Here is a 24,477-nt window from a genome sequence, read left to right as displayed (position 1 = left end):
GGTCGCCAGCTTGAGTGCGGGCTCATCTGGTTTGAGAAAAAAGCTCACCAGCTTGGACCCAAGGTCGCTGGCTTGAGCAAGGGGTTACTTGGTCTGCTGCAGCCCCACGGTCAAGGCACATATGAGAAAGCAATCAATGAACAACTAATGTGTCGCAACGAAAAACTGATGATTGATGCTTCTCATCTCTCTCCGTTCCTGTCTGTCTGTCCCTCTCTCTGACTCTCTCTCTACCTCTGTAAAAAAATAAGGAAAAGACAGTCTCAGAATGGAAGAATATTTTTTTGTAAATTATCAAAAAGGGACTGGCATTTAAAATATATAAAGAGTTCTTAGGACTCAACAATCAAAAGACAATCCAATTTAAAAGTGAGTAAAGAATTTGAATGGACATTTCTACAAAGAAGATATACAAATAGCTGATATAAAACAAAACAAAACACACATACACACACACACACACACACACACACACATTAAAAGCTGTTCAATATCATTGGTCATTAGGGAAATGCAAATCAAAACCACAGTGAGGTACAGCTTCACACCCACTAGGATGGCTACAACAGAAAAGAGGAACAAGATCAAGTTTTGGCGACAATGTGGAGGAATTGGAAGCCTTACTGCGGGTGGGAGTGTTGCATAGAATCGCCTCCATGGAACTGCGGAGAGCAGTTCAGCAGTTCCTCACAGTTTGATGAGGAATTATCATACAATCAGCAATTGATAGACACGAAAGGCCCCGTGTTATAGGACTGATTGATATGAAGTGTTAAGAAAGGCGACTCTGAGAGACAGAGAGAAGCTGAGTGGTAGCCAGAGGGTGGAGAGCAGAGCAAATGGGGAGTGACCACTAAGGGGTACAGGGTTTCTGTGTGGGACGATGAAAAATGTTCGGGACTCAGATAGTGGTAATGGTTGTGTGCAACCTTCTAAATATACTAAAAAACTACTGAATTGTACACTTTAAAGGGGTGAATTTTATAACCTGGCAATTACATCTCAACTTGTCTGTTTTACTATGTTGCACTCCTGAAGCTAATACAATACTGTATGCCAGTGATAATTGAAAAACAACTTTTTTCTGTTTGTTGATTTTTATTTTATCTATGATCTAGTTAAGGAATTGAAAAAATTAAAAGAATTTTAAATGGAATGTATTGAGATAACACTGGCTAACATAATTATACAAGTTTCAGGAGCATGATTCTACAACACATGTCTGTACACCAAATTAAGTGTTCACCACCCCCAAGTTAAGTCTTCGTCCATTGCCATTTACACCCTCCTCACCTCCCCCTACCCCCAACAGTCACCCCAAACGTTATTCATGTCCACGAGCTGGTGTTTTTTGTTTTTGGTGGTTTTTTTTTTGTCCTTTTTTGCTCTATCCCTTCACTTCCCTCATATAAGGGGAAGAGAGAATTAATAGATAGAAAGATAGAGTTGAGATAACCACCCAGAAAAGGCAGAGAGAGCAATAAAGTGGTGGAAAATATGAAGGAAAAATTTAAGAGAGATGAACAGGAGAGTAAGTAGGACCAACAGCTCTTCACGAAGGAGAACATGGATCAAATGGATGCGAATCATATCCAAAAAGGTCAAGACTTTGAGGACATGAATTCCCAGATTGGAAGAAAGCTTTATTTATATTTCCAAGAGGTTAAGTAGAAATAAATTCACATCTTATTACAGCAGTGTACCCAATACAAAAAAGATTATTTTAAGAGCTATTAGAGATGAAAGAAAGATCGCCATCAATATGGTGGTGGTTGTTTGGGGAGGAGACTTCTTAAGAGCAACTGTGGATGTCCAAAGACAATGACATAGCTTCAGAATGCCGAAGGACAATTAATTTTCACCCAGAATTCTAACCTACATAAACAACTGTATTTCCCCGTGTATAAGACGCTCTCGTGTATAAGATGCACCTTAATTTTGGGGCCTGAAATTTGAAAAAAATATATATATATTACATAAAGTTATTGAACTCAAGTTTTATGTATGAATCATATAATTCATACAACTCTTCAACAAGCATGAAAAAGCAGGAAATGCAAGTAAAAAAATCTTCAACCACTGTCTAAGACATGCCCAGTTTGTAGCCCCCGTTTTGTTTTGTTTTTTTCAGAAAAGGGTGCATCTTATACGTGGGGGAGTACCATAGGACCTGAGCACCATCACCGATGCTGGGAGAACAGCCAGAGCGTGCACTTGAGCAGGAAGACAAAAGTGAATTTTCAGTAGATGGAAGAAGCATTGGTGAGCAGAACTACTGGTGAAATCTTGGCAAATCTGGACAAGTGTTTCTAAACTTGACCTGTTTGTGATCCCTTTGGGGCGATGGGCTGCCCCACCCCACTCACACTTCAGCATTGGTTTCATTCGTGGCTCATATAAGACTTAAATGTTTGCAAAAGACATTAGTTCCTTTCTTCCTCAGTTATTGGGCAGAGTATCTCCCCCAAACTGTTTGGCTCCGTGGGACTGGAAACCGTGTCCCCCTCTCTGATCTCGGCCTCCCCACCCCAGGGTCTGGAACCTGGTACACGCGCCACACGTTGTTGCCGAATGAATAAATGAATATGGACGTGTTTGTTTCTAAAATCACCTCTTGTCTCCTGACCTGGCTTTTCCTGCCCCTGAATGGACCCTCCCATCGCCTCACCTGGGCTTCGATGCCCCTGCAGGAAACACCTTTTTCACTCTGCGAGCTCTGGTTCCCACTCCTGCCAGCCCCTCCCCGCGTGTGCCACCACCCCGCCAGGTCTCCTGATGGCTGCCCGCGTGGACGCCCTCCCTCCAGGCCCGGACCCTGCCGCTCCTCTGGGCTGTCAGGCCTTCCTCGCGCATGAATGCCCACTTGTTCCGCCCAACTGATGACTGGAGCATGAGTTGTTCTCGGGGGAAATCGGAAGAGAAGGGAAGAAAGGAAAAGGCGGGGGAGTTAAAGGAGAAAAGTAAGAGGACACGCTATTTTTTTGTTTGTTTGTTTTTTCATCAGTCCTGTTTCCTTCACAATAACTATTTTTCACTGAATCCCAATCTCCTTTATTCATGCAGTTCCCTTTATCTGGAATGACCCCCTGCCCTTGCCTTTTGAAATTCTAGTCATTCTTCAAAACAGAGAACAATGCCTCTCTGTGGAGCCTTCTCTGATCACACACACACAGCGCACTTACACTCACATATACTGATCTGCACACACACACATGCGCACAAACAGATTTCCCCGGGTTCCTACAGCACGGTGTATGAGCTTCTGCCATAACTCGGAGGAAGTCACGTGACGGCCGCTAGTCTGTCGGCCTCCCAGTCTGCGAGCTCAATCAAGGCAGAGTCTTCCTTTGCTCGCACTCAGCACGAGGCTGGCGCGTAGCACGTGTCGAACGAGCCATCTTCGTGTTGGGAGCGGGTGGGGTTTTTTGCACTCTTGGGTAGTAGGTGTTTCTTCTTTTAACTTAAACTTATCTAGATGGCTTGCAGAGAACAACCATGTTAATTCTGGACTCAGAAATGTTCCCTGGGCCAGTAGGGGGCTGATTTAACCCAGCCTTACAACAGCTACCAGAAATTCAGCCGCAGGATTTTCACGTGCACTACATAACTCAGCAGCAAATTAATTACCATGGCTCCTCAGTAAGAACCTGTGCTTTTTCAGCCTCTGTTATAAAGAAATTAACATGATACGATTTTTCAGTTCAGAAGACAATGCCAAAATAGAAAGAACCGTATAAAGAAAACCAAGTCCAATTAAAGAGGGAGGATCCAGTGCACCCCACAGGAATCCTTCTAACCCTTATTCCCCAAATGTTCAACACGGGAACTAATTTAAAGCTTTATCCTGTCATTTTAAATTTAGAAACTCGGGTTGCCTTGGCATTCACCGCCTCGCGGGCTCAGAGAACGAATGGGGTCTCTTCTCCCATCATTTGCATTTAGTTTCAAAGTTAAATATGTGCCGCCAGAAGCCACTCCTCCGCCCTCTGTAATTTCCTTCTCTCTCCCTCTCTCCTTCGCTAGCGCCTCTCCCCTTCTCGACAGCGCTGGGGGGGGGGGGGGGGGGGGGGAGAAGGGGGGGGTTGGGCCGAGCTGGCTCCGTTCCAAGTTTCACTGAACATCTGGAACAATTTTTCTATTGTTCCTGATCTGACTTTGAAAACCACAAATAACTTCGCTATGCACCATTTTCCCTTAACGTTTAAACCCACCTACATTTCAGACATAGTTCTCGTGCTTCTGACTCACATATACCTGACTCATCAAAGTGCACTTTAAAAAAAAAATTTTTTTTTATTCCCCCAGCTTTTTGTGAGTGAGCAATTTGCTACCCCAAGATGCTTGGGCACTTTGTCAGGACCCTTCAACCTTTGTTTCTTCCAGGAAAGCCAATCGTTAACGGAATAAAGGAATGTGCTTCAGAGAGCCAGAGCACTCCCACCCCCGCCCACACCACCCCCAGGGGAAGCGTCGATCTGTTCTGAGCCCTGAAACCGAAGAAGGGCCCCTGAACACCAGGCAGAGGATCGTTAGTGCTTTGTATGCAGAGAAACTCCAGCGAGAAAATAAGAGGAGGTATGTACACATAATGAAAGTACACGTCCCAAACACTCCTACGGAATGCCTTTTTTTTGGAAAAAATCTTTATTTTGTTGTGATAAAATATGTATAACATAAAAAGTATTATTTTAACCATTCTCAAGCATATAATTCAGTGGCGTTAAGTACATTCACAGTGTCGTGCAACCATCACCACAATCCCTTTCCAGAAATTTTTCAGCACCCGGAACTGAAACTCTGTGCCCGTCAGCCGCTAACTGCCCGCTCCTGTTTCCCTCGGCCCGTGGCAACCACGCTTCTATTTTCTTTCTCTATGAATTTGACTATTCTAGGCACTTCCTATCATTGCAATCATGTATTTGTCCTTTTGTGTCCGGCTTATTTTACATAGCATAACACTTTCCCCTTTCAACCGAATGTCTTTTTTCAACCGTGTTTTAGAACGTCATTCATTTTTTTAGGGCTGAATGACATTCCGTTGTATGTACACGGCATTCTGGTTAACCAACCAGTTGTCAATAGACATGTAAGTTGTTTCCACCTCTGGACTCTCGTGGATAATGCCGATGTCGGCATTACTATCGAGACCCTGCTCTCCGTTCTTTTTAGTGTCTGTCTAGAATTTCTGCTGTGTCCTATGGTAATTCCATTTTTAAGTTTTTGAGGAACTACCGTACTGTTTTTCATAGCGGCTGCACCATTTTACATTCCCAGCAGCAGTGCTAACTGATGTTGTTGCTGTGTTTTTTGGTGTTTTTTTTTTTTTTTTTTTTCATTTTTTCTGAAGCTGGAAACAGGGAGAGACAGTCAGACAGACTCCCGCATGCGCCCGACCGGGATCCACCTGGCACGCCCACCAGGGGCGACGCTCTGCCCACCAGGGGGCGATGCTCTGCCCATCCTGGGCGTCGCCATATTGCGACCAGAGCCACTCTAGCGCCTGAGGCAGAGGCCACAGAGCCATCCCCAGCGCCCGGGCCATCTTTGCTCCAGTGGAGCCTTGGCTGCGGGAGGGGAAGAGAGAGACAGAGAGGAAAGCGCGGCGGAGGGGTGGAGAAGCAAATGGGCGCTTCTCCTGTGTGCCCTGGCCGGGAATCGAACCCGGGTCCTCCGCACGCTAGGCCGACGCTCTACCGCTGAGCCAACCGGCCAGGGCTAACTGTTTAGATTTTTGACACCCATGTAACCTACCCGATGGAATGTAAGAGATAATCTGTTTGGCCAGAAGAAAGGAGCAGGGGCCCAGGTGTTTGCTGCCTCCCTTCCCTGTGCAGAACATCCGCCCCTGAAGAAAGAGCCTTAGGAGTGAAAGTAGGATTTGAGGTTCCAGAGAGTTTTAAGAAACTAAGGAATCCATTCAATTTCCAGCAAGTATGAATTTATGGGCACCCAGAACTTTCTAATATACTGTCTGACAAGACAGTTATTCACAGCCAAACACTGAGGTGTTCTGGTTAAATTGTATTGTATTTTCTTTTGATACTTGTTCTTTTTTTTTTTTTCCTTTATTCATTTTTAGAGAGGAGAGAGAGAGGGAGAGAGAGAGAGACAGAGAGAGAGAAGGGGGGAGGAGCTGGAAGCATCAACTCCCATATGTGCCTTGACCAGGCAAGCCCAGGGTTTCGAACCGGCGACCTCAGCATTTCCAGGTCGACGCTTTATCCACTGCGCCACCACAGGTCAGGCTCTTTTGATACTTGTATCTCTGTTAATCATATCCCAGCAAAAGTCCCTTATTTGTACGCTCTGCTCCCTGTCACATAAGCCACCGGTGAACTTTTGTTTTCAATTAGGAAGCCTCTCATTCCTCAAATAGCAAGTAGCCCCGGGCCTCCTCCAGGCTGCCCTCCAGGTTTCCCTGTTGCTTCCTACCTGTGGAAGGGGCGGTGCTAATGCCTGGTCCTCCAGGAGCCCCCAGGCTGGTCACTGACTCTGAGGGGGACCAGCTGACAGGTGGGAGGAGCTCAGTGAGCTTCCCAGTAAGGCATCCCACAGGTGCTGAGTGAAGGCTGTGCTCTGCAACAGCGGTCCCCAACCGCTGGGCCGTGGACCGGTACCGGTCTGTGGGCCATTTGGTACCGGTCTGCAGAGAAAGAATACATAACTTACATTATTTCCGTTTTATTTATATTTAAGTCTGAAGGATGTTTTATTTTTAAAAAATGACCAGATTCCCTCTGTTACATCCGTCTAAGACTCACTCTTGACGCTTGTCTCAGTCACGTGATACATTTATCCGTCCCACCCTAAAGGCCGGTCCGTGAAAATATTTTCTGACATTAAACCGGTCCGTGGCCCAAAAAAGGTTGGGGACCACTGCTTTACAAGTCCTCTGTGCCCTAGCCCTGCGGTCCCCTCCACCGTCCTTACAGATCCTATCACACTTCCCGTCCCGCCAGCTCCTCTGGCCAAGGAGCAGGTTTCTGTCCGACTGGGGACACGGAGAACGTAGGAAGTGTCCTCTGGCAGAGTGAGCCCTGGGGAGAGACCCCACACGCTGTGAGTCAGGGACAAGCGCCAGTCACCATACATGACCTCAGAGTGTCCCTCCCTCACACACTGCTTGGCTGCACTGGTGACGCTCACAGGGCCTGCCAAGATGTGACGGACTCCTCTCCTCCCGACTGGGGATCTCTAGTGTGATTAGTTTTTCTCATAAGGGGAGATGGGGGAGTTTGTGTAACCACAGACAGACGAGCCTTGCAGACTATAAACTGGGCCAGGGTGGTCCATTTCAAAGGCATTGAGAGGGAGCCAAGAAAACAAAGAGTCAATTTCCTATGGCCACATCACTGAAAGGCTGGCCAGGTGGCGTCTAAACGATCGCCAAGCAAAGAACTTGGAAAACTCCAGGGCACAGGCAAACCACAGACACAAATAATTACAGCCCACCTTCTCGGGGTGGGGAAAGTTTCCCACGGCCTCAAAACAAAGAGCTCCCAGCTCAGCGTGTGGTCCCTAACCAACAACAGAAAGTCAGGGTGGGGGTGACTGGAAACTGGATGGGATAGGACCTGGGGAGAAAGGGGGCGGTCAGTCAGGAAGATGCAGGGGTGGGCCCTGGGTAGCGGGCAAAAGCACTGGGCAGAGACACACCGTGGAAAGAGAATCGTTTGGGCTCAGATTCCAGCTCTGCTACAGTTTTCTTCTGAGATCCAGACTCTAAGACAAGGAGGTGGATGCAGGTAGCTGATCTGGGAGATAACCCCAAGAAACTGCAGCTGGGTGGGGAGGAAAGGGAAGTCAAAGGATGCAGAGTGAGCTGTCAGGGGTGAGCCCAGAGGGGGGTGAGCCCAGAGGGGAGTGAGCCCAGAGGGGGAGTGAGCCCAGAGGGGGGTGAGCCCAGAGGGGAGTGAGCCCAGAGGGGGGTGAGCCCAGAGGGGAGTGAGCCCAGAGGGGGTTGAGCCCAGAGAGGGGTGAGCCCAGAGGGGGGTGAGCCCAGAGGGGGGTGAGCCCAGAGGGGAGTGATGTGACTTGTGGAGCCACGCCCAGCCAGAGGCAGGGCCCTGGGGTCTGTGTCCACCAGTGCCTTTCGGTCACACCCATCACTGTCTCCCCCTCCCCCTCTCACTCTCCCCAGCTCCTCGCCCAAACACACTCCCGGCACCCAGGCCCTCATCTCAGGGTCAGCTCTTGGAAGAACCCAAACCAAGATACCTCTGGATGCCTTCCCGATGGTCACCAGATAGTTAGTGGTTAAATCAGAATTCAAACTCAGATCTCCAGACTTTCGGGGCCGAGCGACCGTCCTTCCTCAGAGCCAGAACAAGAACTGTGGGAGCATTTTTCAAACCATTACTTCGTCAGCAAATGGCCATCCCGAAGCTGTCGGCCTGATTTCGGAATCAAATCCTGGGCCCCCTAAGAGTGAATGGCGTGGATTAAAATGCCGTAAAGTCTCAGTCTGTGTATTAACGATAATAACCAAGGCTGGTTTTGCTAATGAATGGAGCCCGTGCCTCTCCCGCCCCAGCCATTCTCAGAGCGGCTGTTTGATTGGGTTTTATTTCTTTTTCACCCTTTGTTAGGGTACTGGGCATAAGGGCGGGAGCTGCCTCACTGAGAGGGCAAATCTCGCCCAGGGCAACCCCAGGGACTGTCCACTCTGAGACCAGGAGGGAGAGAGACCCCTCAAGTCATATTGACCTTTTTGCACAGGAAGTGGGCACAGGCAGCCTCCCATAGCCAAAGGCCACCAGCCATTCCCTGTCAAGCACATGTGGAGGTAAACTGAGGCAAATGACTGAGAACTTGCCAGGAATCTGGGGTGGGGTTCTTTCATAGGAAAGGAATTGTGGAGGGGGGGGAGTGACAATCGGACCAGGCCAGATGCGGAGCTTACTAAAGCATGGCACCGAGACCCTGCCCTGCCTTGACCCGGCGGGCATCTCCTCAGCGCGCGTGTGCTCACGGGCTGCACCTCCACACTTGCTCCAATCAGGTTCGGTGTCTCCATCATTAGTAATAATAATAATAATTTTATTATAAGCATAATAATATTGAGAGCATCCTCTGCTCCTGCTTTCCTTGGCTGCGTGTTTATATGACAACTGCTTTACTTTTACTATTCCCTTCAAGCTTGATGACAGTCCCCATTATACAGATGAGAAAACTGAGCCTCATCAAGATCAAGTGGCTTGGCCAAGGCCACAGCGCTCTTTTTTTTTTTTTTGAGGGGGGGGTGTTCTGATTTACTTATTTCACTCCGTATAATGTTATCAAGATCCCACCATTTTGTTGTAAATGATCCGATGTCATCATTTCCCATGGCTGAGTAGTATTCCATGGTGTATATGTGCCACATCTTCTTTATCTAGTCTTCTATTTTTTTTTTAATAGTGATTAAAGCCTTTAAGAAAACTCTTGGCCAATACAGCAAGAATCCATAAAAGAGTAGTGTCCTTAACATGTTCACCAAGTCCAAGTTGGCACCAACACCATTCCAAATCCCTGCAAATGCAACCCAACCCCAGTTCAGTCCATTAGGAGCTGTCACAAGGAGCAGGAGTCCAGGAGAAGTCCACATCCAGGAAAAGTCCGCATGGCACTGGAATTGTTGTCACAATTCTATACTTTGCAGCTCACATCCAAGTCCCAATGACTGCTGCTTCTAGCTGGTAATGATTCAGGTAGACTGGAGCCACAGCGCTCTTAGTTTCAGCCTGTCTGCACTCAAGGCCTTGTTGCTAATACCAGGCCATGTGGCCTCCCGGTCCGTGTTAGCGGGCCACCAGCCTCTGCTCTGAGAGGGGCTTCAGATGTCTCCTCTACCAGGAGACTGAGCTGCACAGATTCTGACATGCTGGCAGGCGTGGCCGAGGGTAGGGTACTGAGGTGGGTGAAGCGGGTACCAGGCTCCTCTCACCCTTTATGCCTTCCTGTGAAGCCTGCTCACTGCTCCCGAGTACCTTGGGCAAATCCATGGGGAGCCCTGGCCGGAAGCACAGAGCGCCTTTGACGGGCCCTTGACTGGCACGTAGGCAGCCGTCCAGCTCCGCCAACGGGCCAGGCGGGCAAGATGGGCTTCACACCTGGCAGCCACAGCTGTCCCCGCTCCACAGTGCACTCAGCAAGACCCACACCCACCTGAAGCTTTCTCAGCGCACGGCCCCCTCGGGAAGGGAAGGGTTATGAGCGAGCAGAAACCAAGAACAGAAGTGGGGGCAGAAGTCTTAAAAAATGATCTGGGATTCATTTCTTCGAGACAGCAGACTCCTTAAATTTGTATATGTGGCAATGTGGTGATTGCGTGTGGCTGGTGCCAGGGCTTCCCGGCAGGAGCCCCCCCACACCTGGCTGGTGAGCCCGCTTCCCCTGGCCTGACTCTGGGGCTGCCGGGCTGTCTCCCGCGTCCCTGATCATCAGCCATACATCCCCTGGCCTGCCCACGCGCTGTGTAAGGTGTGAGTGTGAGGTGGGGGCAGGGTGGAAAGTGCTCTGCATCTTGGCTGTTTCCTCATAAAAGGACGCAATGGAGAGGCTTGACCAGGCGGTGGCGCAGTGGATAGAGCGTCAGGCTGGGATGCAGAGGACCCAGGTTCGAAACCCCGAGGTCGCCAGCTTGAGTGCGGGCTCATCTGGTTTGAGCAAAAAAAGCCCACCAGCTTGAACCCTAGGTTGTTGGCTCCAGCAAGGGGTTACTCTGTCTGCTGAAGGCCCGCGGACAAGGCACATATGAGAAAGCAATCAATGAACAACTAAGGTGTTGCAACGCGCAATGAAAAACTAATGATTGATGCTTCTCATCTCTCTCCATTTCTGTCTGTCCCTGTCTATCCCTCTCTCTGACTCACTCTCTGTCTTTGTAAAAATATAAAAAAATATTTTTTTTTTCTGAAGCTGGAAATGGGGAGAGACAGTCAGACAGACTCCCGCATGCGCCTGACCGGGATCCACCCGGCACGCCCACCAGGGGCGCTCTGCCCACCAGGGGGCGATGCTCTGCCCCTCCGGGGCGTCGCTCTGTTGCGACCAGAGCCACTCTAGCGCCTGGGGCAGAGGCCAAGGAGCCATCCCCAGTGCCCGGGCCATCTTTGCTCCAATGGAGCCTCAGCTGCAGGAGGGGAAGAGAGAGACAGAGAGGAAGGAGAGGGGGATGCAATGGAGAGGCTGGGGACTGTTCTGGAATACCAAGGACCAGAGCGGTGACTGGAGCCAGGCATTTCCTAATGCTATTATAAGGCTGGGGGACAGAGGGCTGTCTGCTGGCAGCCTCCTGAAGATGGACACAGTAGCTAAGAGCCTGTGATGGATGAGGCTGGCGGGTTGGCCCCTGAGCAGAGGAGGGGACTTGGCTGCAAAGACAGCACTTCTGAACTGCCTTGAAGACAACCCTGAACATGCAAAAGGGAAGCTTTGTTTCTTTGTAACAAAACTAAGCTTCCTTTGAGCTTTTATGTGCCAGTTACAAGAGGCCAAGCCCAAAGTACAGATACCTTTCAAGTCCCTGCTTGGGACACATTTGCCAGCATCCCATTGGTCAAAGTGCCGTGTGCCCAAGCCCATACTCCAAGGACGGAGAAGTAAACGCCACCTCCTTCTTGATGAGGAATAACAAAGGCACGTTGCCAAGGGCCTCCTGGGAGGAGGAAGACTATCTTAATCAGCTTTGTACTTAAATTTTTGTTTGTTTATTGATTGATTTTAAAGAGAGAGAGAGAGAAACAAAACAAAAACATCCATTTGTTGTTCCTCCTAAGTATTGGGATGACGCTGTAACCAACCAAGCCAGGCGGCCAGGGCTTGTATATCCCTAACCCTGCTCAAAACCACTGCAGTAGCCGGAACCTAGGAACCTAGGAGGGGATAGTAGGAGGACGGGGCGGGGATGGGGGCTTGCGCCGAGGAATGGGTACCTGTTGTCTTATGTGGGTTCCCCAAAATAGACCCACTGTGAGGACTGGTGATCTCCGTGAGCAGAAACAACTGGGGGAAATAAGAGAAGGGAGAAAAGTCAGTGAAGGATGTAGAGATGAGCAATTTCGCTGGGAGGCCGTGGGAGCCTCATCCTTCCCACTGGGAACTCGTGGAGGAGGAACCTTGAGCGAGGCTCAGACGCATCACCCAGCGGAACATCACACAGCCGAACAAAGAGCTGGGCGTAGTGAACCTCTTCCCATCCGCGTTGGTTGCTGGTGACTGACTGCTTCTCTCTCCTGCACTTCCTGTTTCCCCTGCTCACAGCCCAGTGACTTCTGTCGCAAGGGGAAGAGACCTCTGGTGTGGCATCTGCAGTTTCTGCTGCAAATGGAACAGTACCAGAAGGAGGAGCCATCAGTAATATGGGGCTTCAGAGAGAAAAGAGTATTCCAAGCCCATTTTAACCCAGACACATTGCTTTCTTTGTAGATGGTCAACATTTATTTACTTACTTGCACTCTGCCCACGGCGTGGCTGGAGCAGGCAGGCATCACGTCCCCCTCCCCCACAGGGTCAGCATGTGTGTGTCTCTCACTCCGACCCAGAGGGTCTCGGACACTGATATTTTCCTAGTGTGGCTCCATGTTCCTGTATTATTACAGGATTCTGCTCTCCTGAGCAGATTGAAAGTGTGGTCACTGCGGTCTCAAGGTCCCTGGCACCCCCATAAGAATTCCAAGAGCAGGTTGGTGTGTCCTCCAGGGAACCGCACAGATGACAAAGAGACTGACACCTGGGCACCCAGGAAGGAAACGCCATTTGTTACAACAAAACTGGAGGGTTTTGCTGATTTTCCTCTGAGATTCACTGGTCTTTCCAGCTGCGGGGAAGACAACTAAGGGGGAGACAGAGCAATTTGGGGGGGGGGGGAGTAGGCAGAGAGAAGGAACTGTCTAAGAGCTGATAATAGAATTGCTGGGAGGCATTTTCTATTGTCTTGTTTTTCTCTTGCATTTTTAGGATACAGAGAGGGGAGGTTGGGAGTGTTACTTGAAGAGGAATTCTTTTTAGCCCAGAAAGAAATGCAGCGAGATTTTGACTTTGTGCTTGTTATAGCTGCCAACATCTCACCTGGAGACCCCTCGGCCGGGAGGATCTGCCCGTGGAGGGTTCACAGGCTCCGACCCCAGAGAGCAGGGCTAGTTTGCTCAACTAAAAACACTTCTCTGGCCACTAGAACATAATGTTAAAATAAAGGACAGGAGTTCGGCAGACATCGGTACTGGGTAGGACTTAAGAAGATGGCGGGCATCCTGAACTAAAAGGGACTTGAAGAGAGAGCTCGAGGTGGGTCTGGTTTGGAATGCCCTCAGGTAAGCAGGATGGCACAGGGGGAGGAGCTAAGCAAGGGTGACATGTCAGCTGGAGACGATCTCAGACTACTACTCCCAGGGGAGCTCACAGCATGGCCTGCACCAGAGGTGCCCGTCCTGAGGCAAAGGGGCTTTCTAATCCCAGGGCAGTCAGTCATTGGTCGGGTGTGGGAGGATCAAGGTGACTTGTAGCCTCAGGGGAGGTGAATGTGTGTGTGGGGGGTTCCTATTCCTTAGCCTGAGGCCACTACTAGGGAGGGGACAGCTGAGTCCCTTAGCAGCCGACACAGTGCCGGACAGGTGCATTTGGGCTGTAAAGGGAGCAGAGTGGGGGGCCAGCAGTGTCCACCACTGAAGGCAGTACCAAACTGCAGGCTGTCTTTATACACGTGAGTAGCTGACACCCATGAATACTCGTAAATCCCTGCGAGGTCAGATTGATTGTGAGATCCTGGCATAAACAGGACCAGTTCCCAGCCCGTCATACAGCAGGGGCTCTGCGCTGCCCTGTCTCCGTTCCCTGTGGGTAAATATAAGCTCTTCCAGATCCTTCCCCTCCATTACATTCTGATATTTTAATTATTCAGATCAATACCTAGACTATTTGGCTCCACTGAGCTTCCCAGGTTGAAATGCGTGTTACTGAGCCATGTGTGACGAAGTCTGAAACTTAACCCAGCCGAGAGCCTAACCCAGGAGGGGAAAACGTTCATTTGCTAAATTGAAATGGAACCAAATCCAACATTTTTTAAACTGGAACTTGAATCAGAAACTTAAACGAGCAGCAATTTTACATACTTTCTGAAATGACGGAAACAAAGAAAAAGCCTGCGTGTCAAGATAGTCTCAAACCTGCAAGTGAGTTTTGGTGCATTTCACTTGGTTTGGGTCACTTGTGGACGTCGGTCCCCCATACACCTCTGATTCCGTTCTGTCACAAAGGTGTCCTCTGAGTTCCATTCATTCATTCATTCACCCTTCACTCCGAACGCCTCTCGAAGGTCGAGCAGGAGAGAGGGGTGAGGGGAGCTTTAAACCTGCTGAATACGGACAGGAAGGGAGTGGACAGGAAGACATCACTCTTGCTTAGCTCAACCTTCCCTGTAGTTTTTCCTGCTCATATATTAAAGCACCAAGTTCATTCCTCAGCTTGATGACTCCCTTTCCTCCTCCCATCCCCCTTTGTTCCAGTAAGTGGAGTGTATTCCAGTCATTCTGGCATTGTCATCAACGTGTTCAATCCTAGACACCAGCGTCAGGGACCGCAGTGGAATTGAGCACAGTCATCTTCTGCGACTCGGGCCGAGTGCAGCTTCGGGCAGGGCCTGCTGCTCGTTTCCCGGCAGGTGACAAGGGCCCCGAGACTGAGCAGCTCCCAGCCGCACTGAGACTGAAGCCGGCAATCACTGGTGTCTCCTGGGCCACAGAGGGATGCGGGGCCCACTGTTCATTTCGGGGTCTGGCAAGATCTCGATTATTTTTTAATGCTGCTTAAAGATGAGCTTCCTCCCCCTCTTTTCTTTGAAATATTTGCTTACATACATTTTCTCACTTTTCCTTCCGCCTTCCCACCCTTCCCACATACAAACTCCGAAATAGCTTGCTTCTCCGAGTGGCAGGCCAGGGCCCCATGTCCTCTCTCCGGGTGGGGCTGCTGAAGTCTGTGGGCTCTTCCTCCACCTGGCAAGCAGCCGGGCGGAGAGAGGGGGCTCTGGCTTGGACCCAAGGACGTAATTATCGGCATGCTTAGCATTCATCGACTTTTGTCCTGTGAGGGCTCTGCTAATGAGATAATCCGCCACACAGGTCTGTTGGTGTGTTCATTCTGCAAAGGGAGAGACAGAGCCAGGGAGAGAGAATGGGGCCCAGAGATTCAGAGCCCCAGGAATGGGCTTAGAGAGTCCTTGGGAGGTTTGGTGAATGTGTGAGCAAGGTCTGAGCCCCTTGACCCAGCAGGAGCCTAGACCTAAAAACCTACCGTCATAGCACACACTTATGTCACAAAAATCTCTCCTAGCAAAAGGAAAAAAAAATCAAATATTTGACTACTACTAAGCAAACTCAGCTCTAAGCCCCGCTGGAAGCCCATGCTCAGAGATGCGGGATTTGCTAACTGACATCTGAGGTCTAATAACTTGGAGACCCTTGGGGACGATAGGTGTGTCACCAGTGCAAGTGTGAACCTTCACAGGGTGCAGGGGCAGGATGAGTGAGTGGGCTGGGCGGGGCAAGGGGGCGGAGGAGCCTGTGGTCCAGGTAAAGGAGGGCCCTGCACTCTGCTCCAGGGCAGTTCGGCCGCACTAGGAGGCATGGCCAGGCCTGCCAAAAGCTGCCCCTTCCCCCGACAAGAGCCACAAATGCAAGATTCTATGTGAAATCTGAAATTTCAATATTGTGTCTAAATATTTTCAAACCCTGTCCAGGTCAAACATCCACTGATGGACTGGGTCTGGCCTGACACCTGGGAGGCAGTGCCCATATATGAGCAAATAAAAGCTCCACAGAGAAAGTCCTGACGCTCATGAGCTTTGCAGACCTTCAGGGTGACTGTCCACGCCGCTGCAGTGAGATGCTGGGTAGCCTTGACACCACCTGCCATCGGAGCTCTCCGATGGAACCGCGGGACTCACAGGGCCAAGGGAAGCGAGACTGCAGCGGGACGCTGTGTCTCCACCGGGCCAGGGTGACTCGGGAAGCCGGCTTTGGCCGAGCCAAGACACTGCAGATTTGCTCACTCGGGCAGCTGCTCGACACCCATGGAAAGTGTGCAGGGGACAGTTCTCCACCCACAGTCACCCAGAAGTTGCTCCGGGAGCCCAAGCAATGTAACCCTAAACAGTGGATTCCAAGCAGAACCCCACCCGATACTGAACAGATAGGAGTCAGGCCACTTGGGTGAAAGCAGGAATGAAGGAATGGGGCCCCCGTGGGCCCCCCACTGCCCTGCAGACACCTGGCCCGGCCCCAGCGCCTCCCGCAGCATTCAGAAAGTTAAGCAAACGTGGCTCGGCTCCCCAACTCCTCTGAAAGCCCGCAGCCCTCCCCCGTGGGTCCTGGACTCCCTCAGGACTGTCTCGGATTGGTTCCATCTCCATCAGCCGCTGAGTGTTTTAACAGACTCCACGGAAGCCACGAGCACGGTCCACAGCTTCCTTCGCCTCCCAGGTGCCCGCCTCCTCTCTGCCGTCAGGGGCCAAGCAAACCCCTCCCCACGTGGCAGCTGTAGCAACGAGGCCCGCACCTGCGGAGTCCACCTGCTCCCTGCAGCTACTTACCCAAGGACCAGACTCACAGGCCTGCAGCAGTCACTGTAACCCACGCACAACAGGGCCCTGCACTTGCTTTAATGCTCTGCTCTCACCATCTTGAAATTCGTAATAATTTTGAATACGGGGGTTCCACATTTTCTCCGCAGCTGGCCCTGACGATTGGGTGGCCACGCCCCTCCCCCCCTCCCCTCTCATACACACGTCCCCGTGGGCGGGCTCTGGAGACTCATTGAGAGGTAACACCTGTGAACAGCGAACAGCGGAAGACTGAGGAGCAGGACTGGGCCCCCGGAACGTCGGCTTGCCGTGCAACGTGCTCACGTGTTGGCCCGCCAGGAGGAGAGCTCCGTGTTGGGTGGACAGTCAGGCTCTGGGGCCCTCACGACTCAGTCACCAGCCGAGGCTGCCTGGCGAGCATGTGGCCATCGCGTGGAAGCAGGGGCTGACCAAAGGCACTCCCAGCGGGGGTCATCGCTCCCTGTGCGTCCCCCAGCTGCCTGGCAGGCCCTCTCTTGAGGGAAGATCCAAGCACCACACCTCTATGGCGCCACAAAAGGTACTCTTTTCCTGTTTTTCCCTTTGGAATTTAAAGCTTCTGGTGTCTTGAGACACGGGAGTGTGGGGGGAGGGGTGCAGTTAGAGTCATCCGCCTGCCCAGCTGCCACCAGAGTGGGACAGACAAAAAGAACCTGCTCTTCTCCCCTTCTACTTTCTGAGTTGGAGAAGAGCTGGCCAGAGCGCCCCCTTACGGGCTCAGCGGACATCACAGGGCACTTTCCTCCCGACCCGCTCAACCTCTGGGAACCAAACACAGCTGTGCCAGAGTCTGGGCAGCGCCCGCAGCCTTTCCTGTTCGCTCACATCGCCAGATGCCCAGACGTGGGCAGCTGAGGTGCTGGATGCCCACATCGCCAGCCTGGGGCTCCCCTCGAGGAGCAAGTTCCTCAGTAAACACAACTCTGCCCATGGACGTCTGTATGGGGTGGTTCCAATAGTCAGTGCTGGGGTGCTGACCCCCGCTCTCGCATAGCACCCCCAGTGGGATTCACACCCCCCCCCCCATTGTCACTCGGGATCTGTTTTGTCCTCATTCCCTCTTTTCCTCTCCCTCTTCCCGGGATCACCCCCCAAATAAACTACTTTCACTCAAATCTTTGTCTCTAGGTCTGCTTAATACAAACTAAGATCTCTCCACTTCTCAGATCAGGAACCTGAAGCACGCAGACACCCAGGAGGAGCCTGCCTAGGGCCCAGCAGCTGGGACCAGCGCAGGCAGCCGGCCTCGGACCCTCTAGCACAGGGACGGGGGTCTCAAACTGAGTCATGCCCTGGAATCACCCGGGGTGAGGGGGATGTTAAAATGGAGGTTGCTGGGCCCCACCCCTCAGAGTTTGTAGGGTCTGAGTGAGCCCTATGGTTTGCATTTCTAACCAGTTTCTGGCAGTGTAATTGTTGGTCCCAGCCCCAGCTGTGAGACCTTGCTCAGGGCTCAGTAACCCGCGCCTATCATGGTGTTTCCCAGACAGGCTCCATCTCGGAATGGTAGGGCCTGTCCCTGTGCAGGCTGCATGCCCCAGGGGAGCACAGCCCCAGGGGGGCTACTGCCCTCTGTCGTGCACCCCCGTGCAGCGTCTATGCACTCCAGCCTGTATTTCCTGAGGGTCACTGTGGCTCAGGCACCGGGCAGATGCTGCAGGGACACAGAAACCTGAAAGACCCAATGTTTACTCTTGGAGAACACGGGTTCAGCCTCGGGTGGAGCGTTCAAGACTGGACCATGACACCAGGCAGCTGATTTTAAAAACTGGTGAGGGTTTGATGCCTGGATTAGTGCCTCAGACTGGAGTGGCCAAGGTCCAGAAACTCACCAATCCGACATCAGAGGAAGTGGGAAGTCAAGCCTTGGCATGGTGGCCACCGGGCAGAGGTGACCAGTGGGCGCGGCTTTTGACTGTGTGACTCCTCTGTTTTATGCGCAGTGAATCAGTGAATCGTGTGGGCTGCATCGGAATGGGACTCCCATCGGGAAGGCCGAGCCTATGGCAGTTTGGATTCCTGACATTGGAACTTGTTCCTCTACCGTCTTTACTGTTATGGCAAAAAGGGATTAATCCGCGGGATGAAAAGAAACCATATTAATGGCAGGGACGGCAAACATTTGTATTCAGTCAGGCGGATCGCGGTGCTCTGCGACTCCAGGAGCGGGAGGCGGAGTGGCGTGTTAAATGAGTCCTGTCTGGGCTGCCAATTTAAAACACCTTTTGTGCACTCTTTTCCTTGGGCCAGCTAGATGTGCGTTTCACGCAGAGGGTTAAGGCGATACGCGGCAACCCGCGGCCTCCCCCTCCCCCACCAGTAAGCGGCTCACTAGCAAAGGCTTGTAAGTTTAACCAGCGTGGCTTTTATTGGACGCATTTTCTGTGTATAAATACGAGGCAGCTATTAATGGGTGTGTCGTGTGTATGGGTACATGTCTTCGTGGCAATTAAAAAAGAAAGACTGCAGTGGTTTGAATCATAATGATTTGCAACTAAAAAATCCATTAGCCCTGTCTATGGGCGATGCTAAATATACCTAATGTCAGGATGTGGTGGACTGAAGGACAGCCCTAAAATAGTTCCTTTGAAAATAGCCCCTCCAGATGGCTTTTCTCCACAGATCCATCTCCTTGACATATATTCCTGGGGAAGCACAGCCTGCGATCAGGGTGCAGTGCGGATTCCGTGGAGGAGCAGCCCTGGACTCCTGACTGTTCTCTGGGGTAACACCCCAGCGGTCCAGGGCCAGGGGTCCCCACAGTCCGGGACAACTGCGCTGCCTCTCCCGTGGCCCTGGTGGAAGGCAGCTGGCCTTGCTGTCAGGTGCACGCTTGTCGTCCTGCCCTGAGGCCATTGCTGTGCAGCCTCTAATGTGCAGACAGAGGCGAGGAAGGGTAACCTTCCTCTGAGCAGCTGTTAGAAATGGTGGGGGATGTGGCCGGACTTCCACACCACCTTATTGTCCCTGGGGGCTTTCTCTTGCTGTGAGAACCCACCCTCTGTCACAGCAGGCCCCCAAGTGCCAGGGAATTCGCTTCAGCAACCCTGAGGCAGGGGGTTGTCACATGAACACCCCAGCTCCCTGGCTCTCCAGTGGGACCAATCTGAGGTGTGTGTTTTACATTTCTTCCTAGAGTTACTCATAGGGACAAATATCCAGGTCCCCACAGTGGGAACCTGCTGATGTCACATCCTCTATTCTGCCTTCCCCGCCCCTCTCATGGCACCTGCCTCCCTGGGTTTCCCCCAAAGAGACCCTTGGTACTCCGTTCCTCATCTCAGGGTCCGCTCCTGGGGAAGCTCAAATTCAGACAGATGTATGACTTCTAGTGTGGCTACTCACAGTCCTTATTCACTTATTTTTCCAGAATGCAGACACAAACCGTCAGGGAGGTGCCACACACTTGAACGTTTGGAATGCTGTCATTTTGTACCATGACCTAAGGGCAGAGGCTGGGAGCTAGGTTGACGGCCAGGCAAGACGTTTAGAGGATGCAGGAGAATAGCGCCTGCCTGTAGCCGCGTTTCCATATCTTCCTTAGCTCACAGGGTTGTCTTGGGACTTACTCTGCACCTAGGAAAGCCTGGCAAGGCACACTGGGCCAGCAGGAAGGCTTCTGTACCAAGCTGCTTTGGCCAGGGGTTGAGGAGCCTGAAGGCGTTGGGAGCACCGGCCCAGGTGAAGAGCCAGGCATGGGAAAGGGAGAGGCTGCCACTCACCTGTGCGTCATGCTGGCGCAGTCCCTACGGCAGGACCGGACTCGAGTCTCCCATTCCTGGTGTCAGTCCTAGTCCCCAACAGGACTAACCCAAAGCCAAGTCCCTGTGTAGAGACCCTGGGCCAGCCCTGAACAGCTTTACCTGAGTGCGGTGCGTGGTTCAGCGTCACCTGTGAGCTTGTCGGAAATACAGAGTCTCAGTCCCCTGGAGACCTACTGACAGGGTTGGCACTTCAGTGGACTCTCAGGGGCTCCCTGTGCACACCTGGCATTCGGAAGTGAGTGTTCCGATAGGAACTGAAAGGCCGGAAGGGCTGGCTATTGCTGTTAACTGAGTGGACATATGACTGATAAAAAAAAGTAAAAGCGGCCCTGGCCGGTTGGCTCAGCGGTAGAGCGTCGGCCTAGCGTGCGGAGGACCCGGGTTCGATTCCCGGCCAGGGCACACAGGAGAAGCGCCCATTTGCTTCTCCACCCCTCCCCCTCTCCTTCCTCTCTGTCTCTCTCTTCCCCTCCCGCAGCCAAGGCTCCATTGGAGCAAAGATGGCCCGGGCGCTGGGGATGGCTCTGTGGCCTCTGCCTCAGGCGCTAGAGTGGCTCTGATCGCAATATGGCGACGCCCAGGATGGGCAGAGCATCGCCCCCTGGTGGGCAGAGCATCGCCCCCTGGTGGGCGTGCCGGGTGGATCCCGGTCGGGCGCATGCGGGAGTCTGTCTGACTGTCTCTCCCCATTTCCAGCTTCAGAAAAATGAAAAAAAAAAAAAAAAAAGTAAAAGCCACAATAGATAGAGGAAATAGATGTTTTAGAATATTATTAAAGCTATAAAGTTAAAAAAAAAAAACCCAAAAGAACTAAAAGATTTTAAAGTTTGTGTGAAGCGGGGTGAGGGCAGAGGGGTGGAATACATTAGCTAAATGCCATGCCTTTCACATAGAGAAGCCAAAGTATGTGAGTGAAGACATAGGGGTATAAACGTGTCATTTAGAGAAATGTGGCTAACTACCAGAAAAAAAGAGAGAATAATTTTAAAGCTGTGGATCCCAGGAAACGGGACTAGAGGAAGGTGCTGGGCCAGGAAGAAGGCTTTTATTTTTAGGTTGGGCTTCCTGTACCGTTCGAATTGTTATTGGCATGTGTATGCGTTAATTCCTTTGCTATTTATAAAATTAAGTTTTAAAAAAAGAAAGAAGAGAGCTAGATTAAAGCTAAACAAGGTCACAAGGGCAAAAGAGAAGGTTTCTTTTTTTAGCGTACAAAAAAAAGACTTGGACATATTTATAGGCAGAGAATAAAGGGAAAAAATAGGAAGATATTAAAAATAGAAAAAAGGGCGTGGCAAATAGACCTTGGTAACCTTGACTTGTGTCTGTGCCTCTGCCTGACCTTCCAAAGAACCTTGACTGGAACTTATATTTTTCTGAATCTTAGAACATCACTACCCAATTTTGCTTTGTTAGAATTGATTCTCTTCCTTTCTCTCGCGAGAGCCACCCCATTTCTCTCCCATCCTCCGAGACAATCAGTGATTCCAGTTGGTTTTGTTTCTGCATCAGTTAGCAATGCTCCAGAGCTATATTTTGTTGGCCCAGGACAACAGACATTTCTTGCTGCCTGTCTGGAGCAGTCAGATCGGCAACTCGGCTCATTTTGACTGGGTTTGCCCATGAGTCTGAGGCTCACGTGACTGTCAGCCAACCGTGGGTAGCCTCGGCTGGAAGCACTGCGCAGGCGGGACTCGCCTCCACGTGTCTCCAGTCCTCCCACAGGCTCCCCTGGGCGTGTTCTCTGAGCAGTGGGAGAGGCACGAGAGCAAGTCAGCCCCGTGGCACCCGTGTCTCTCCGGCGTCTACGGGGGTCACACTCAGCAACATCCCGTTGAGTCAAGGCAAATCCCAAGGCTGAGCTCGGAGTCAGGAGGAGAGGAGGAGAGAAAGCTACATACAAGGGCATGGACACAGGGTAGGGTGGAGAATGGGGGACATCCTGGAATCAATCCTGCCGTGATAGCCTGTCTTCCAATTCTGATACTGATAGGTCGTGTTCTCTCTTCTTTTTATTTTTTTTCTCTCTCTCTCTTTTGTATTTTTCCAACAAGTATTTTGCTATTAGTTAAGCCATGATGATTCAGGATCCTAGGGTGGGGTCCCCCTTCAACTCCATGGCAGAAGGATGGAGAACGGAGGACAGGTAGGATGCAGCCAGCTCAGCTCTTCCCAGGAAACATGCCTTCTGCCCCGCAGTCATCTGGCCAACACCCAGGATATGGGGCAAAGGGACTTGTACACACGTAGGTACCATTTGCACACGGCCGTCACCAGCTTTACCAGTCATTGTCCTTTCAAAGTGCTGGTAGTTCTGCCAACAGTTCCTGGTCTGGTTCTGGCTGTGGAAGAAGCTGTCAAAAGGGGCCATCTGGTAGTCCTTGATTGCGGTCTTGATGTTTTCCGCCTTGTTTCTGACTTCTAAAGACGCCCCTGAAGCTGCTCGCAGCTCAATGTCTAGCTGTTTGATTGATCTCCTCAAATAGCCAACTTCCAGTTTTCTTAATGTATTCCATTCTTTGTCAATTTCTATTTCATTGATTTCTGCTCTTAAAAACTTTTCAAACATCATACCAAATAGACTTCCAAAGAAGCTCTCAATATTCACTCCCAACAAAAAAGGTATGAATATGCAGTTCTGCCTTACCAATAAATAACATTTAAATAATTTAACGGGTTAAGATGGATATTCCATTGTTTTAATTTTTATTTTCCCAATTACTGTTGAAATTGAGCATTGTTACAAATTTATTGGCCATTTCTGTTGCCCTCTCAGTGAACTATTTGGTCATAGTTTTCTCATTTTTAATTGGGCTGTGTTGACTTTTTTCTTGGGTTGGTAATTTTTTATATAACGCTACATTAATTTATTGTTCTATATGTTGTAAAGCATTTTTTTAGGTCAATAACATGCAATTTAATTTTCTTTATTATGTCTTTTATTATACTATAGTTTTTTAATGTGAGAAAATTTTAATATTTTACTGTCAATCTTAACAATGCTATGTTTACTCCCAAAGCTGTAAACATTCTAATTCATAGCTTCTGTATATTTAAGAATTGTTCCTAATCCGCCTGAAATATTATAGTTATGACAATCTATAAAACCTATTTATTTCTCTTGAAATGAATAGCAAATTATCTTAACCATGTGTACGGAGTAGTTCATACCTACCTCACTAAATTAAACATGCTGCTTTCTCCTATACAGAATTCTCATCTGTGTGAATTTATCTCTGAACTCCTTTTTCTGTTCCATGAATTAGTTCATTTTTGGACCATTACCATATTTTTACTAAAGCCTCACACTATGTTTTAGTATTTGAGATGCTTCATTGATTTTCTTTTTCAAAGATATGTCTTCACTATTGTTATTCATTTTCCATTGCAGGTGGAAAATTTAAAATCAGCTTATGAACTTCCGAGACATATTCTGTTGGGGTTTTGCTGGAATTTATGTGAAACTTACAGGCTAATTCATTAAAAACAAACATCTCTTTATACTAAGGCTTCCTATCCAAGAAATAGTCTGTAGTCTCATTAATTCACATCTTCTAAACATTTCAGTGAAGCTTTATGCTTTTCTACATATAGGTTTTATACATCCTTGTTGGATTTATTCCCAGACATTTTATTGTTTATATTACTATTATAACTGGGGTTTTTCTCTATTTCATTATTTAATTTGTTATTGCTGGTGTAAAGGAAAGCTACTGGTAATTTTTGCTCCTATTCTATCTGTAAAACCTGTTGGACCCTCTTGTTGATTTGAATAAGTTTTGAAAGAAGATACTGTGAGTAAAATAATTGAAAGGCCCAGGCTGGTAGGCTCAATGGTAGAGCATCAGCCTGGTGTGTGGAAGTCCCGGGTTTGATTCCTGTTCAGGGCACACAAGAGAAGCGCCCATCTGCTTCTCCACCCTTCCCCCTCTCCTTTCTTTCTACTTCTCTCTTCCTCTCCCACAGTCAAGGCTCCATTGGAACAAAGTTGGCCCGGGTGCTGAGGATGGCTCCATGGCCTCTGTCTCAGGCGCTAGAGTGGCTCCTGTTGCAAAGGAGCAAAAGCCCAGATGGGCCGAGCATCGCTCCCTGGTGGGCATGCCGAGTGGATCCCAG

At 50.1% G+C, this 24,477-nt stretch overlaps 1 pseudogene; it reads right to left on the bottom strand.

Moving 5' to 3' along the window:
* Positions 1 to 22,523: 22,523 nt before the first annotated feature.
* Positions 22,524 to 22,930, bottom strand: LOC136381825 (cytochrome c oxidase subunit 6B1-like; annotated as a pseudogene).
* Positions 22,931 to 24,477: the final 1,547 nt, after the last annotated feature.

Source organism: Saccopteryx leptura, chromosome 10 (assembly GCF_036850995.1).
Source record: "Saccopteryx leptura isolate mSacLep1 chromosome 10, mSacLep1_pri_phased_curated, whole genome shotgun sequence".
Taxonomy (NCBI): Eukaryota; Metazoa; Chordata; class Mammalia; order Chiroptera; family Emballonuridae; genus Saccopteryx; species Saccopteryx leptura.
This window is presented reverse-complemented; position numbering and strand designations above follow the sequence as displayed.